This window comes from Anomaloglossus baeobatrachus, chromosome 5 (genome assembly GCF_048569485.1).
Source record: "Anomaloglossus baeobatrachus isolate aAnoBae1 chromosome 5, aAnoBae1.hap1, whole genome shotgun sequence".
Classification (NCBI taxonomy): Eukaryota; Metazoa; Chordata; class Amphibia; order Anura; family Aromobatidae; genus Anomaloglossus; species Anomaloglossus baeobatrachus.
The window spans coordinates 253,214,184-253,230,354 of record NC_134357.1 but is presented as its reverse complement, the minus strand read 5'-3'; the positions used below and the strand labels follow the sequence as shown (position 1 = coordinate 253,230,354).

The window sequence follows — 16,171 nt, the reverse complement described above, 5'->3', positions numbered from 1 at the left end:
TGCAGTGACAAAACGCTGCGGAATACTTGTCCCGGCAGAACGCAGACGTGCGCACATAACCTAATAGTTTATCTTTATCAATTAAAAAAAATGAAAAAAGAGAAATGTAAACACTTCACTATTCGGTGTGCCCACCATTTGTCTTTAGAAGAGCATCATAGTAGCAACTCTAGGTAAACCTTCTCATAGTTTCTGAAGAAACTCAACTGGGAGATTGTTCCAAACATCTTGGAGAAATAACCATAGATCTTCTGTAGATGGAGACTTGTGCAAATCCTTCTCCTTATATAATCCGAGACTCACCTGATAATTTTGAGATCAGGTCTCTGTGGAGGCCCTATTATCACTTACAGGACTCCTTGCCTTTACTCTGAGGATAGTTCTCTGTGACTTTGGCTTTATGTTTGTGGTTGTTGTCCTGCTGAAGAATAAATTTGGAGCCAATCAGACACCTCCTTGATGGTATTGCATGATGGCTAAGTATCTGCCTGTATCAAGAAATGGTTGACTTTGAGGAAATAAACCATAGTGGTTGGCTATGTAAACTTAGTGCAACGGATGAAAGACATTATGCTTCCCTTTGAAATCAGAGGATGTCCAGCTCACAACTGGTAACAATAAATGGGACTCAGCCCAGCTACACCCATCTACTGTACAGTCCGTGACAGAAATTCTGTCGCTTATCCATGTTTAGTAAATAAAAGCTTATAACCTGACTTTAAATTCATCCATTGGTTTTATAAATTACTCTTTTGAAAGCTGAAACCCTCCCAAATTTGGTTTAGGATATGAAAATAAAGTTGCTGCAAAGCTGAAATATTGATCATTTAATGAACACAGAAAGGTCAGATTTTGGCAAGACAAAAGTTTTGTCGCCCACAGAAAATAATGTGAAATTCAAACAAATAATTAACTTCTAATACAGAGATATGTTGCATTTATTGATGAAGTCATAAGGAATAGCAAATAATGCAGTCTTACATGCCTCCCAGAGTTCATCTAGATTCTTTGGTTTTGTCTTCCAAGCTTCCTCTTTCATCCTACCCCAAACATGCTCAATGATGTTCATGTCTGGTGACTGGGCTGGGAAGTCCTTCATCTTCTTTACCAGGAGGAACTTTGTTGTAGAGATGAATGTACGAGATGGAGCACCATCCTGCTGTAGAATTTGACCCCTTTTATGATTAGGAATGTAAGAAGTAGCTAATACTTCTTGATATTTTAGGCTTTTGATATTGCCTTCCACCTTGCAAATGTTTTGCACACCCCTATACTGAATGTAACCCCAGACCATGATCTTTCTGGGTGTATTTCTGATCCATACGGCCTCCAGTAGGTCTCCTGCAGTATTTGCGGTGGCTGTGGTGTAATTTAACTGAACATTCATCAGAGAAATCCACCTTCTGCCACTTTTCAAGGGTCCATCTGTTTAGCAGGCTGTGGGACTTGGCAAATGCCACACAGTTTTTTAATTGCCTTTTGTTTAGTGCTGGCTTCTGGGCACCGATTCGACTATGGAGGATATTTCGACACAGAATCCTACAAACTGTTCTAGTTGACACATGGACTTGAGGTGACCAGGCCTGTTGGAGCTCTGCTGTAGTGGAAGAGAGTCTGTCTTTGGATTTTCTAACCAACAAATGTTCCTCCTGAGCAGTTGTCTTGCGGGGTCGGCCGGACCTGGGCTCATCAAAAACATCTCCAGTCTCTTCAAATCTTTTTTTAATTCTTTGTACTTGACGCTGAGACACATTAAAGGTGCCAGCCACCTCTGCAGTGGATCTGGTCTTCAGCCTCTTGATAATCAAGGGTTTGGTCACAGGGTGGATTTTTGGCATGTTGTAAGAGGTCAAGTTGCAGTTCAAGTGAAGGTGTAGGGTGCTGGCTTTCTTTTTATACACACCCACTAATTAACTGATCAATTAGTGAGCACAGGTGAGGATGTAATCTAGGATGGGTGCATTATATGACAAGGCGACGAATCTTTTGTCTTGCCAAAATCTGACCTTTCTGTGTTCATTAAATGATCAATATTTCAGCTTTGCAGCAACTTTATTTTCATAACCTAAACCAAATTTGGGAGGGTTTCAGCTTTCAAAAGAGTAATTTATGACACCAATGGATTAATTTAAAGTCAGGTTATAAGCTTTTATTTACATAACATGGATAAGCGACAGAACTTTTGTCAGGGACTGTACAGAGACATCTCACCATTTTAGGAAATGGAGTTGGCTATTTGGTCAGATTAATGGTGTCCTTTTTTTGTGAAAAATACAGGCAGATACCTATTCATTATGCAATACTATCAAGGAAGGGTCTGATTGGTTCCAAATTTATTCTGTAGCAGGATAATGATCCCAAACATATAGACCATGTTATTAAGAACTATCTTCAGTGTAAAGAACAACAAGGAGTCCTGGAAACGATGACATGGCCTCCACAGAGCCCTGAGCTCAGCATTATCGAGTCATGAAGAGAGAGAAGGATTTACTCAAAGTTACATCCACAGAAGATCTGGGGTTTGTTCTCCAAGATGTTTGGAACAACCTACCTGCCAAGTTCTTTCAAAAACTTTGTGTAAGTGTACCTAGAAAAAGTAATGTGGTGACACAGAGTACTGATTTGATTTAGACTTCTCTTTTGTTCATTCACTTTGCATTTTGTAAATTGATAAAAAAAAATAGACTATTACTCTTATTTTTAAAAGTATTCTTACATAACAGCATTTTTTCCACAGTACTTAATATAAAAAATGATTTTCTTCTGGTGTAATTATCTAGACCTGGGTCACAGCACACTGTTAAATAGATGTTACCAGCCACTTAGCTTGTATTTACTTAGGCACTCGTTACACTATATAGTTTATTATTTTTGCAGTATATGGTGGGCACAACACTGTACAGCAAATATATAGAAGTTCTTTTGGATCTGTATGGCTATACTCTTTGAGCAACATGCCACACTGCACAGATTATTGGGCACTATGTATTTGTTTTATATACAGTATATGGGAAGGAAAGGTAAGTATTGGGCACCATCCAACAAAAGTCAGGTGCTGACGAGCACAACCTGCTCTTGATTACTTTTGTAAATATGATTTCCCCTATGCCAAAGTCCTCTTCTTTGGATCATACTGCTGGGATCAGTCAGCATTGTTTGCTTTATTCCCTTGACTTCCCATAACCTGTTGCAAAAAAATAACAGCTCATTGCAAAACAATGTATGTTAGCATGCTTGGCCCAGGCAGGCCCATAGGGTTTTATTTTGACAAAAATCAGGTTTGTTTAACAGCGGGTTGTTTGTGTGTCGTGGTAATTTGGTAGTTACAATGCTGTTGAAATTCATGCACATTATGGACACGTGAGACGTAAAGTTGGTGGTGGTGCAGAACAATTTGCAAGACCTGGGCCAATGGCCAAAACAGTGATATCTGGCCTCTATACGGGAAGGTAGAACCACCTCTAACCTGACAGCATACAAGGCTCTTCTTTTGATTAGTCTTCCACAAAGATGATTTCATGTCAAGCCAGCTAATCAACGGACGAGCCATAGATGTCAGTAACAAGTGGTTCCCTCACTTCCATACAGAGTCCACAGAGTCCATGGCCAAAACAGTGATCTTTGGCCTAAATATGGGAAAGTCAAAACCACCTCTAACCTGACAGCATCCAAGGCTCTTCTTTTGATTAGTCTGCTCAGTGAAACGTCTTACCACAAAGATGATTTCATGCCAGGCCAGCTAATCAATAGAAGAGCCATAGAGGTCAAATAAGAGGTGGTTCCCTCACTTTCATCCAGAGTCCACAGACCTGGTGTGAATCCATCCTCACCAACTCTGTAAACTTACAAAATAGCTCCAGGGAATAACACAAACCAATGTGATAAACTATGATCACTGGGGGTGGCTTCCACAACCTTTGTTTTAGGAATCTTTCGTGCAAAAAGTCAAAGGGTTCTAAATTCAAGTGAACTATGATTAGAATTTTACCTTTTTAGCCACTTTCTTTTAGGGTATAAGTAACTCATACTATTCATAAGATACAGCTCTAGGAGTCCCATAGGTGGTAACCATCAGAGGCAGATATTGTCACGACAAGTATGGAGTAGTACCAAGCAAATGGCGAAACAAGGGAAACCCTGTGTCTAGGGAAAGGGAAATGGTGACCCCTGACCAAACCTATTGCTGGTCCATGGGATCCCTCACCACCCTAGATAAGTTCCCCACCCATGCACCGAGCCAGATACCTCACCCTAGGTATCCCTAATGCTGAACCCTAAATAGGGAACGGATGGGATAAGATCTTCATCAACCCCACTAAACATTATAGATGACACAAGGAGGATACACAGGAGGAAAAAGCATGAACTAGCAATCTACAGATGACACAGGTACAAGTTCAGCAAAGTTTTCAGCAAAGATTTCACAGATGAGTACAAGCCACCTGCTTACAACTTCGGCCTGAATGACCTAAAAAATATCACCAGCACCAGTCCAAAGAAGGAAGGGCTATTTAAGCACCAAGATAATGCTGAGGATCAGCAGCTGGGTGGAAGGCAAACTCCTGCTGGGTCCAAAAAGGGGAGGGATGAATCCAGCAGGAAAGCTACCTATACCAATGAATACCGACAGCAGGAACACAGGAAATTAAGGAGGCATTCTGCACAGCCAAAGGCTGTGACCTATTATGGCCAGAAACCACATGACAATCAGTCACACATGATACACCCGTGACAGATATAACATTGCTGCTATCTATGCTACCACCCAGAGGCCCAAAGTGGGTGGAATTTCACATTGCGATGAGCTGTTAGTCTTATAAGGTCCCATATATTATTATTGTAGAGAAACCATGACAATGTTATTGCGACTGTTTAAGTGTGCCAATCATCTTTGTGGTTGTACAATGACTAATGTGACTGGCAAGGTTATATGAGCACTGTTCAAACTGTCGTAGGGGCCCCAGGAAATTGAACTTTAAAATTTCCTTTGCCGTGAACAATGCTCCACTAATGTGGCTACTCTCTACAAAATTTGTCCGATATTGCTTCAAACCTATCTACAATCATGGTATTATCAATAACTATGCTTCTGTGGCACTAACTGTGCATGTCATCAACTCACTTGATTTTTTAAAAGTTACTTTATATGTACATTATCTGCTCCAAAACCATTTTAGGATGACAATACCTTCTGCTGGGCCCATTATGGCACAGCAATAGTGACACGTAGGATCCTCTGTTCTTGGGTCCAAATGCAATATACATAAAGGAGTCTAAGGCTCTGTGCGCACTAGACCTTTTTACCCGCGGATTTGCCGCGGAATTTTCTTGAGAAATGTCTGCAATCTTTGTGCAGACATTTCCCAGCAAATTCTATGGAAAAAAAAAAATAGCTGTGCGCACTTGTGCGGATTTTTCTCAAGAAATTTCCTTGAGAAGAATTTCTCGAGAAACTTTCTTGAGAAAATGAACATGTCCATTATTTCCGCAGGTACCCTGCGAATTTCAGCAGTACAGCCTGCAAAATTCCGCAGGGAACCACCTGCGGGAAAATCGCGGCAATTTCGCGGCTATTCCGAGGCTAATCCGCGGCAAATCCGCGGCAAATCCGCATGCGGATTTGGTGCGGATTTTTTCCGGAGGTCCGGAAATCTTTCACTCCCAGAAGTTTCTCAAGAAAATTTCTTGAGAAACTTCACATTTCTAGTGCGCACATAGCCTAAATATTGGGGAGCAATTTTAATACTTGCATCCTTAAGAGTGCTTTACACGCTGCAACATCGCTAAAGATATATCATCGGGGTCACGGTGTTAGTGACGCACATCCGGCTTCGTTAGCGATATCGCAGCGTGTAACACCAAGGAGCGATGATCAACGATTGCAAAAACGTCAAAAATCGTTGATCGTTGACACGTCGCTCCTTTTCATAATATCGTTGGTGGTGCATGCCGCTGGTTGTTCGTCGCTCCTGCGGCAGCCCACATCGCTATGTGTGACACCGCAGGAACGAGGAACCTCTCCTTACCTGCGTCCACCGGCAATGAGGAAGGAAGGAGGTGGGCGGCATGTTCCGGCCGCTCCTCTCCACCCCTCCTCTGCAATTGGCTGACCGCTTAGTGACGCCACAGTGATGTCGCTATGACGACGAACGCACCTCCCCCTTGAAGGAGGTATTGTTCGGCAGTCACAGCAACGTTGCTGAAAAGGTATGTGCATGTGACGCTGCCGTAGCGATAATGTTCGCTACGGCAGCGATCACCAAATGTTGCACGAACGGCGGTGGCGGGTGCTATCGCTAGCGATGTCGCAGCATGTAAAGTACTCTTTAAAGTGTAGAGGGAACTTCAGAGCCTCTTAAGAAGGAATATTAATCCCGTACCATTACTACCCACTGGATGATATGCCATAATAATGTGTTGGTGGTGATGTTCTTATAACTGCAGCCAATCACTGGTATCTGTGTTCATGCTTGAAGCTTGAGGTCAGTGATTGGCTGCAGCGGTTATGGGAATGTACTGTAGCTAATAATAATAAATTAATATAGGAAAAATAGGAAAAATATGTGAAAAATGTTGGACAGCTAGAATGCGGACAATGTTACAGGTGACTATTCGTTGTTATTGTTATATATTAGCAATTTCCTTCTGTCAGATGTAAAGCAGTAACCATAACTGGGCCAAATTATAGCATTTCGCAACAATTATAGAATAGTTTACCTGCCCCTACAAGCTGAAAAACATCCCCTGCAAGAGTAGTAAGACTGAGAATCATTAGGACAGATATAAAAGTAACAAACTTGATATAAACACCATGAGCTATTAAAGGGAATATGTTACAGGGTTTTTTCTCCCCCATCTAAGAACAGTATAATGTAGAGACAGAGACCCTGATTCCAGTGATGTGTCACTTACAGAGCTATTTGCAGTCATTTTGATAAAATCAATGTTTTTCTCTGGTGCATATGTAGCAGCTCATGAATATGCCGGACTACCTAGCAGCAGACTAAGTAGTCCTCTAATGATGATCAAACAGTGATCAAACAGTCCTCTAATGATGATAAACAGTTGATTAAACAGTGATTATATCAAAACTACGCCAGAAAGTGAAACATGGCTGGAATCAGGATCTCTGCCCCTACATTATGCTGCTCTCAGATTAAGTGACAAAAACCTGGTGACAGATTCCCTTTAAGGCAAGTGACTGGCTGCAGTGGTGATGCTTGCCATAGTCTTGACTTCACCACTGCAGCCTATTGAGAAACATCAGAGCAGCGGAAGAGAGGCAGTACTGGAGCAAAGGAAGCTGACTGTTATTTTTAGGGTATGATTCCACTTGCGTTTTGCTCGGACGAGTGCAATCCGATAAAACATTGGATTGCTCTCACTCTAGTGCAAAACTATGGGGCAGTGTCCATCTGCGATTGATTTTTCATGTCATAGGAATGAATTGCAGCATGCTGCGTTTGGCAGCGAGTCTCGGCTCACACCCCCCCATACAAGTCTATGGGAGCGTGTGAAACATCGCACTGCACTTGTATGTCATCCAAATACAGTGTGGTGAGAGACAGGCCAGGAGGAGAGGGAGAAAGTGTTCCGTCCGTCTTCTCTGCAGCTGTGATCCGATTGCAAGATTGCATCACAGTCGCTTGTCCCTCGGCTGATGCTTGCAGCAGAGGGTCATTAGCATATCGCTTCCAATGCTCTTGCATCACAAGCTATCCACAAGTGGAAATGTACCCTTAGGGGTACTTCTCACATAGCAAGATCGCTGCTGAGTCACGGTTTTTGTGACGCACCAGTGACCTCAGCGATTTCGCTGTGTGTGACACTAAGCAGCGACCTGGCCCCTGCTGTGAAATCGCTGATCGTTACACACAGTGCTGTTTTTGCTCCTTGCTTTCCCGCTGTGAAGCACACATCTCTGTGTTTGACAGCGAGAGAGCAACGATCTGAATGTGTAGGGAGTGGTGAGCCGGCATCTGGAAGCTGCGGATGCTGGTAACCAAGGTACACATCGGGTAACCAAGCGAAGCGCTTTGCTTGGTTACCCGATATTTACCATAGTTACTAGCGTACGCCGCTCTCAGGCTGCCAGTGCTGGCTGCCTGCTCACGTAGCCAGAGAACACATTGGGTAACTAAGCGAAGCGCTTTACTTAGTAATCCAATGTGTACCCTAGCTATGAGTGCAGGGAGCCAACGCTAAGCGGTGTGCACTAGTAACCAGGGTAAATATCGGGTAACCAAGCAAAGCATTTTGCTTAGTTACCCGATATTTACCTTGGTTACCAAGCGCAGCATCGTTTCCACGAGTCGCTGCTGGCTGGTGGCTTGTCACTGGTCGCTGGTGAGATCTGCCTGATTGACAGCTCACCAGCGACCATGTACGATGCACCAGCGATTCTGACCAGGTCATATCGTGGTTGGAATTGCTGGTACGTCGTTTAGTGAGACGGTACCCTTAGAGGGAACCTCTCAGTTGATTCATTCTTGCCAATTCATGGGCAGCATGAATCAGTCTGGCTGCACAATCCCAACGAGGTCTATTTTGCTCTGAAATGCTGCAAAGTTTCAGAGAAAATGTTCTTTACAGACCCGTTTGGGGACAATAGCTGAAGATGAGATAAGTCCGGCACGCTCCTCGGTCAGCTTTTCCCCACAATTCTGGGTGATTGACAGGTCTGAGAATGTTATGGAGTAATTCTTTGCTTTTTTTTTATATATTTTACCATTTTTATGCAGACGTCAAATCTGATTTTCTCTGAAATTATGGGCAGAGAAGTCAAGCATGACTTTTGTGTATGACTTTTGTGTCCTCTGGCATCAGATGCTCTGCTATACGCACAGGTCACATAGTTCTACAAACCTGTACGGACTTTAAGACGTCTGGAAGTTCCTCACTTTTCTGCGGCACACACAGTGCCTAGGGCTCAATAATACAGAGCCACAATGACTTTGGGCAACATCTAGGACATGACTATGAACTGTGCAAGAGGACTGAGTACAACCAAAATACCCCACACCCATGAAGATAAATTCTGGCCTTCTCTAAACTCACCATTCTGTAACTGATTCTTTAGCTATATTTGTCTGTGTGACAACCAATATGGCGGCCATTTGTCAGTCTGGAATTTGTCACTCAGGGCCCTGGTTAACCTGAGTGACCACCTCAGTCATTATCATAGTTTTCCCACACTGAGCTACAGACCTTCTTTAATGCCATGGGAAATGATATTTTAATAGACGCCATCCCTTTAAAATGTGTACAGCAAACATAAATGCCTACAAGGATTACATCTCAGGGAAAAGAGGAAAAGCAAACATCTGGAAGAAATCTGTTTCCCAGCAGTGATCAGATCTCTGCAATTAAAGGGACAGGACGTGAAAGCAGTATGTTCTCCCCTAACGCAGGCCCTTCTGCTGCACGCGGAATCAGGATTTGCCCAATTAACCCTTTAGTAGTACCCAATTAGTATGGACACGCGGTCATGTGTGGGGCTTGTGGGTTTAATTGTATAAATGTTTGAGCAGTCCAGTGAATCTGGCATGGCTCCATGTGTGTGTGTTCAGGGCCGGCCTCGTCTCCCTGTGTCATGATCTGTGCCTGATAAAATGTTCCAAAGTACAAAGAAATCCTCAAGGGAAATAAGAAGAAGAGCCAAGAATTGAGCAATAAGTATTAGATGCCAAGCAGAAACTGTGACAGGCTCCCAGACACACCCGGGTTCTCACCCACACGGCCAGTATACACTCCATTCAGAGCTGTGGCTAGGGTAAAGATAAAGGGTGCTGCCTTAGCCCTGTATCCTAATATCCTGGCTTATTGATGTCCCCTTCGGGCACTTACCCCTCCCCATCAGCTATGCTATTTCATATAATGCATCAGTCTAAAACACCATATCATACAAGGCATCTGACTGAAACAGCGTATCATACAATTTATCAGTCTGACATAGCATATTATACCATGTATCAGTCTGAGCCACCGTATCATACCATGCATCAATCTGAAACACCATATCAATCCATGCATCAGTGTGAAACACCATATGATGCCATGTATCAGTGTGAAACACCGTATCATGCCATGTATCAGTCTGAGCTACCGTATCATGCCATGTATCAGTGTGAGCTACCGTATCATACCATGCATCAGTGTGAAACACCGTATCATGCCATGTATCAGTCTGAGCTACCGTATCATGCCATGTATCAGTGTGAGCTACCGTATCATACCATGCATCAGTGTGAAACACCGTATCATGCCATGTATCAGTCTGAGCTACCGTATCATGCCATGTATCAGTGTGAGCTACCGTATCATACCATGCATCAGTGTGAAACACCGTATCATGCCATGTATAAGTCTGAGCCACCGTATCATACCATGCATCAGTTTGAACTACAATATAAAACCATGCATCAGTCTAAAACACCGTATCATGCTTTGTATCAGTCTGAACCACAGTATTATACCATGCATCAGTCTGAACCGCCATATAATACCATGTATCAGTCTGAAACACCATATCATATAAGGCATCAATCTAAAATACCATATCATACCATGTATTAATCTGGCATACTGTATCATGTCATGTAATAGTCTAAAACACCATATCATATAATGTATCAGTCTGAACCAACGTATCATACCATGAATCAGTTTAAACCACTGTATCATACCAGGTATCAGTCTAAACCACTGTATCATACCAGGTATCAGTCTGAAACCCAATATCATACCATGTATCAGTTGGAAACACTGTATCATGCCATGTATCAGTCTGAAACCCAATATCATACCATGTATCAGTTGGAAACACCGTATCATGCCATGTATCAGTCTGAAATCCAATATCATACCATGTATCAGTTGGAAACATTGTATCATGCCATGTATCAGTCTGAAACCCAATATCATACCATGTATCAGTTGGAAACACCGTATCATGCCATATATCAGTCTGAAACCCAATATCCTACCATGTATCAGTTGAAAACACCGTATCATGCCATGAATCAGTCTGAAACCCCGTATAATGCAATGTATCTTATCTTACAAGGTATCACACTGACAAACAATGCATCAATCTTGAAGACCGTATCATACATGGAATCAATTTGAAACAACATACAGTGTCATACAGTTTATCAGTCTGACACACGATGTTTTACCATGTATCAGTCTGAACACAGTATCATACAAGGCATCAGTCTGAAGAACTGTATCATTAAAGGGATCAATTTAAAACAACATATCATACAGTTTATTAGTCTGACACACCATATTATACCATGTATCAGTCTGTACTACCGTATCATCCAATGCATCAGCCTGAAACACCGTATCATGCCATGTATCAGTCTGAAACATAGTATCATGCCATGTATCAGTCTAAAAACACCGTATCATGCCATGTATTAGTCTGAAACACCGTATCATGCCATGTATTAGTCTGAAACACCGTATCATGCCATGTATTTGTCTGAAACACCGTATCATGCCATGTATAAGTCTGAAACATCGTATCATGCCATGTATCAGTCTGAAACACCATAATATGCCATGTATAAGTCTGAAACACCGTATCATTCCATGTATCAGTCTAAAGGTTCTTATCTTACAACGTATCAACTGAGAAAGAAGAGACATGTAAAGCAACCATACACGGTAAATCTTAGTACCCTCCACACACAATCAGGACTGGACGTGTCTCTGCATATCCACATATGAATGACATATGCAGCCCAGCAGAACCAGCACAAGCTGCCTTCTCTCCATATGGTACCTGCATCTGTGTCTTTCCCTCTGACTTGTGAGTCTGCAACTGTTTTTACAAGTTAAACACAGCAGAAGAATGAAAGTCAGGGAGGCATTCCTCTGCTCTTACTCAGAGGTAGCCCAGCCCCGGCTCTTACATATTCACGCTCACTCATGAATATGTGCTCAGCTCTTGCATAATAAGTGTTGATCCTAGCCACCGCTTGCAATGCAGAAAACGAAATATTATGGACAAAAAAGGCAGTGCCTCAGATAGAGGGAACACAAAAATGTGGCTGGACTGCAGTGTACTTCTAAGCCTGGAACTCCATGGATGGACCCTGAGGCTGGACTCACACGTGCAGCTTTGTAGCCAAAGACAGTCGTATATTATGATAGACAGAGATGGAAAAAGGAATTAGTCCTGTCTTTTCCCTGCTCTTGTGCTTGGGTCTAAGAAACACTGTAATTGGATTACTCTTTATATGTTAGGCTAAGTTCACCGCTGTATTTATCAGACCGGTCATGTTCGGAATTGCAGATGTTACTGGCTCCGTGTGCCCATTCACACAGCAGATGGGTGCAGAGCTGCCTGCTATTTACATGTACCATTCTGGTCAGTAAGTCTACGTTCACATGTCCACTAATTGTAATAACCTGCAGGTAACGGGATACGCAAGGACTGCACGGAACCACGGGGGTTAATCAATGCAAATTTAATAATGTATTGCACAACACAGGTAGAGGAAAAGTGTGGGAAGGGGAGAAAAGCGGGAATGTGCACAGCAGTAGAGATAATGCAATATACATACAACTACTTTGAATAACTTGTCAAGGGTAGGAAGCCTCAGATTGTACTCCCAAAAGCAAAACACAGAAATCCTTATTAAACAAAAAAAACGCAGAGTCCTTGTTACCTTACTCGTATAACACAGTGCAGAGTCTTTTCCTATCTGTTCCTAACTAAAAGTAGTGTGCACACTTAACTGCAGGTTTCAGCGTGGGGTACCTCGTCACCGTTGGGGCCCGTATTCTGCTGGCAGACACCTCTAAAGTTCAGTCTTTGTCCCGGGTCTGTAACTTGCACGTGCTGCCTGGCTCCTCGCTCCACATCCAGCCTCTTTGGATCTGTAATTTTGTAATTTGCACGTGCTGTCTGGCTCCTCGCTCCACATCCAGCCTCTTTGGATCTGTGTCTTGGGGGGGACACCACGCAACCCTCTGAGGTACTTGGACCTCGGAAAAACAGGGCAGACTGAGGCCTTATATCCTACAGCCCACTCCAGCACACTCCTCTCTGCCAAACAGCCACATGTAGACTCCTCCTCCTCCTGTTCCAGACTCAATCAAGTCACTTGAGCAGCAGGACTTTTTCCCGCTGTTCTCTGTTTTGACAGCAGGTGGCAGCATAACACAAGGAAGTCCACCAAACAGTCTTTTAACCTATATATATATATTTATATATATAAATGTTAACAGGTCTTACATTTCCTCCCCTCTTTAACCTCGGCCGTCCCGGCCGATACACTCCTGAGGCACTCTGCAAAGGGGCTCACGGTGGCAACTCCTGCCCTGCTTTACAACCTGTTGCTTGGGAGCCAATGTCGTAAAACAGGATTCAGTGACAGAACACACAAATTCATCTGCCAAGTACCGATCAGGGGGAATACCAGCATTAGCCCGCTCAGTCCGGCGTGGCACCACAGCTAACTCGCCAGACGTCGGCGCAGTATCAGGGAGTACAGTATTCCCGTCCCCATCTCTGGAGATTAGTGACTCCTGCTCTGCAGGGGTGGCACCTCTGTCTTGAACGGATGGGGGTGTGGATCTCTCTCAGTCTGCTGGGTTGGTCGGGGCCCGCCACCATTCTTCATCGTCAGAGCCCTCTTCGAAGGTAACAGGAACAGGCACGGGCACCGTCTCCGAGGTACTTTGTATGGTCCTGTCTTCTGAATAGCAGGGCCTCAGCATATTACGATGCAGGATGAGGGTGCCGCCTCTTTGCTCGCCTCTCACTTCGTATACTGATCCATGGGGCGAGATTCTCCTGATCACAATGTACGGCTCTGTTTTCCAGCGCTCGCTCAACTTGTGTCTCGGGTGTTTCTCTGCAACTAGTACTCTGTCTCCTGGTAAGAACGGGGTTTCACACACAGGTTTCCGCTGCGGGTGTGTCTTTTCTTGCAACCGCTTGGTGACAATTCGATGGATAGTCTCCAGCCGTCGACGGTGACAATCAACCCAGGAACCTACGCTCTGACCTTCACTGATCTCGGGGGAGCTAGGTTCAGCTCTTCAATGCCTCTTCCGGCTCTTCCAAACAGTAGCACGTATGGGGTGTACCCAGTGGTGGAGTGTACACGATTATTGTACGCCCACACGAGTTCTGCGAGATAGCCGGGCCAGTGATTCTTACGATCATCCTCCAACGTGCGTAGCATTTGTAGGAGGGTCCGGTTAAATCTCTCGCAGGCTCCGTTGCCCTGTGGATGATAAGGCGTAGTCCTTGACTTCTGCATTCCGTAAATCCTTTGCAGCTCTCTCATGACACTGCCCTGAAAGCAAGCTCCTTGGTCAGAATGTATTCTTTTGGGGCAGCCGTACACCCGGATAAAGTCATCACTGATGGCTCGAGCAGCTGATTCAGCCGTCTGATCTCTGGTGGGCGTCACCACCGCAAATTTGGAGAAGTGATCTGTCATCACAAGGCAGAACTGATAGCCCCGGTGGGAGTGGCCAATCTTGAGATAATCGATCATGAGTACTTCCAACGGCTCTTTGGTTACAATAGTCTGTACTGGTGCTTGCTGTGGAGGAGCCTTACTTAACTCGCAGGAACGGCACAGTTTACAGGCCTTCTCTACTGCCCGAAGCATCTGAGGACAGTATACTATTCTTTGCAACCACTAGTAAGTCTTGTCCGGTCCGAAATGGGCTCCCTTCTCATGCGCCTCTCGGGCCAATGGTACTGCCATCTTCTGGGGTATCACTACTTGCCACCGTACTTCCAACTCTGTAGCTAGGTGCACCTTCCGATACAGCATCCCTTCTTGCACCGACAGCTTATCCCACTGGCTGAGAATCTGGAGGGCCACGTGCGACAGCGTGGCCCGTATTTCCTTTCTAGGCTTGCGCTGCTGGATCACCCACTCTTTCACTTGAAGCAGTTCTGGGTCAGATGACTGGATTTTCACCCATTCCTCTCTGGTTTGGCCAAGCAGGCGTGATGTCGTGCCCGACGTAATTTCCAGCATACGAGCCTCTACCACTTGAGCGGTGAATTTACTAAAGTCCGGAATTTCGTCTTCCTCCAACTGTTCATCTCTCTCCCCCACTGGGGCTTCGGTGGTAACACGAGAAAGGGCATCCGCATTCTGATTTTCATGCTTAGAGCGGTACTGCACATGATAACATGATAATTGTATCTGGAGAGTCGTGCCAGCCACCTCTGTTCCATTGCTCCCAGTTTGGCGGTGGAGATGTGAGCCAGGGGGTTATTATCCGTATAGACTTCAATTTGAGCTCCCGTGAGATATTCCGAGAACCTTTCGGTTATTGCCCATACTAGTGCCAGTAACTCCAACCAAAAGGAACTGCAATTCTCAGGGTTGCGCTCGGCTTCTCGCAACGTCCGACTTCCATATGCAATCAGCCGTTCAGTACCATTCTGTACCTGGGCCAGTACTGCACCCAGGCCGTAGAGGCTCGCGCCTGTATACAACCGAAAGGGGAGGTTATAGTCTGCATAGGCAAGCACAGGGGCGCTAACCAAGGCCTCTTTCAATCGGTGTAAGGCTTCTGCTTGTCTTGGTCCCCAGCAAATTTTCTATGCTTTTGGTCCTTTCGCAGTGCCTCGGAGCAATTCGTGCAAAGGTTCTGCCTCCTTCGCGAAATCTTTGATAAAGCGACGGTAATAACCGGCTAGCCCCAGGAAAGCTCGAACCTCCCGCACTGTGCTGGGTGTGGGCCATTGTAGCACTGCTCTCACTTTCCCATCGGAGGGCTGTACGCCGGCTTCCGACACCTTGTGTCCGAGATATTCAATCTCTTCCTGAAAGATCCGACATTTTTTTGGTTTTAGTTTAAGCCCATGGGCCCGTAACCGCTGAAACACTTGGCCCAGGTTTTCTAGCTGTTTCTCAAAGGTTGCAGAATACACTACTATGTCGTCCAGGTAAATCAACGTGCCCTCGAAGTTCATGTCTCCAAGGCAACTTTCCATGAGGCGCTGAAAAGTTCCTGGGGCATTATTTAGTCCAAACGGCATGCGATTGAACTCGAAGAGTCCCATGGGTACAATAAATGCGGTCTTGGCCTTGTCTTTCTCTGCCACAGGGACCTGCCAATATCCGCTGGCCAGATCGAGGGAGGAGAAGTAACGTGCCTTTCCCAATGCCGACAGGGATTC

At 44.6% G+C, this 16,171-nt stretch overlaps 1 protein-coding gene across 1 annotated transcript in view; it reads right to left on the bottom strand.

Annotated features, from left to right (window-relative positions):
• Positions 1–11,877, bottom strand: part of TNKS1BP1 (tankyrase 1 binding protein 1) — a 128,196-nt gene extending 116,319 nt beyond the window's left edge. Inside the window, exon 1 of the mRNA XM_075349353.1 lies at positions 11,792–11,877. The gene's annotated coding sequence lies outside the window, so the exon portion shown is untranslated. The remainder of the gene's footprint in view (positions 1–11,791) is intronic.
• Positions 11,878–16,171: the final 4,294 nt, after the last annotated feature.